Source organism: Propithecus coquereli, unplaced genomic scaffold (assembly GCF_000956105.1).
Source record: "Propithecus coquereli isolate 6110/MARCELLA unplaced genomic scaffold, Pcoq_1.0 Scaffold38, whole genome shotgun sequence".
Lineage (NCBI taxonomy): Eukaryota > Metazoa > Chordata > Mammalia > Primates > Indriidae > Propithecus > Propithecus coquereli.
In genome coordinates, this window is record NW_012149507.1 from 3,994,004 (window position 1) to 3,996,056 (window position 2,053).

Below are 2,053 nucleotides of genomic sequence, written 5' to 3' on the forward strand. Positions count from 1 at the left end.
AAATAGTAAATAATTTTGGGTTGCCCTCTACTTTTTGATATATGACTTGCTTCCCAACTAGCCTGTAAATATATCTTATGTGGCTTTTACAATAGCTAAGTAGAAATTTCTCAATGTATACTTTTAATGATAACAATAAAACAATAAATTATTGTTATTATTCTTTATTCAGCCAGGCTCTCTACTAAATGTTTCATTCACATTACCACTCATTAATATCACTGGCAAGGTAATTACTGTCACATCCATCTTACACATGAGGGACATGAAGCTTGAAGAGGTCAGTGACCTGCCCAAGGTCATACTGTGGGTAAGAAGAAAAAGCAGGAATGTGACACAGATCTGTATGACTTCACAGCCTGAGCTTTCAGCCTTTATGCTGCATTGATTGGAAGCATACTCACTATTGATAAGGATGACTATGCTAATAATTTAAAGTGGGAATATTTACTCGAAATGTTGACTCTTTTTTTTTTGTCGTTCTTCCCGGTAAAAGAGACTCTCTGGTCTCTTGCAGACTTTCCAGAAAGGCTTAATGCCTCTGAAGTCAGTGCCTTGGGAAAATGTCTATTATATGTTGTCAGCCACCTGTAAGTATATTATGACTTTTGATTCTGAGTTCTTCTTTCTCCTGGAGAAATAATGGTAGATGATTTCCGTAGGCAGTTTCCATTTCATATGACTTGTCGATATTTAATGCAGAATGCCTCATTTTACATTGCCCCACAGAATGCCAGTTCAGTAAAGCATTAAAGCCCTGACCTGGCAGCATTACCCAGTAATCCCTGAAAGGCCAATGAGCTAAAGGTTAGGTTCACAACTTGGCTTTACCAAGGTCAGTATTCTTCAGTGTCTACTGTGTGCTCCACAATTCATTACTTGCTCCAGGAAAAAGAAAGAACCATGATATTAAGAGGGACATGTTATCCAAGAGTGCCTTATTCTGTTTGTACTCCCAGTACCTTGCAGGTTGCCAGGCATGTCATGTGTGCTCAATAAATCCTTAGTTAAGACTGTAAACTTTATTTAAGAACACTGTGGCAAAGGCAGTAGAAAAAATAAGGGAGTTTTAGGAAGCGGTTAAATGATGAAAGTAGTCCTGTGTTGAAACTCAACAAGTTGAATGTTGTTATCAAATTTCTGTATGGTCTGCTGGCCCAGAATGAAATTGTCTTGGTACATAGGTAGTTGAAGTGGCCAGATTAGCTATAGACAGGTTAGATAGTGTTTGGGTAGATAGGCCCAATAAAAATTATTGTCTAAGGCAGGAGAGAACAATGAATAAAATATTTAATATTCTCTCTATTTTATACTCTTTTCATATAAAATGCTCATTAAGATCCGTGCACTTAGCATGACTTTAAAACATTACAAAGGAATGAAATTCCAAACCTCCAAACCAGATGGTACTATGTTTTAAAAACAGGAAAATTGGGGCTGGGTGCAGTGGCTCACACCTGTAATCCCAGCACTTTGGGAGGCCGAGGTGGGAGGATCACTTGAGGCCAGGAGTTCAAGACCAGCCTGAGCAACATAGTGAGACCCGCCTCTACAAAAAAATCCAGAAAAATTAGCTGTGTGTAATGGTATGCACCTGTAGTCCCAGCTCCTCAGGAAGCTGAGTAGGGGGTGGGGATCACTTGAGCCCAGGAGTTCAAGATTACAGTGAGCTATCATTGGGCCACTGCACTTCAGCCTAAGCAACAGAATTAGACCTTGTCTTTAAAAAAATAACAACAACAACAACAACAAAAACCCCAGGAAAATTGGCCAAGGAATGAAAAATATTAATAGAAATAGATTTTCCAATGGTGAAAGAAAGAATTATTTATGAAATACAGTTGTACAATAGAATATTAAAACTGAGAAAAATAGACTTAAATTAATCTCTTATGGCATCTACCACAATTAGTTGGAGGTAAGTTATAGTTAAGCATAAAACTTAAAGCATAGTAAGTTGAATGGAATAGAATTGTGTAAGTATCTTCATTGGGGAGAAAAATGTAAATTTTTTAAAATGGCTTTGAGGTATCTGACATACGTAAACTATACA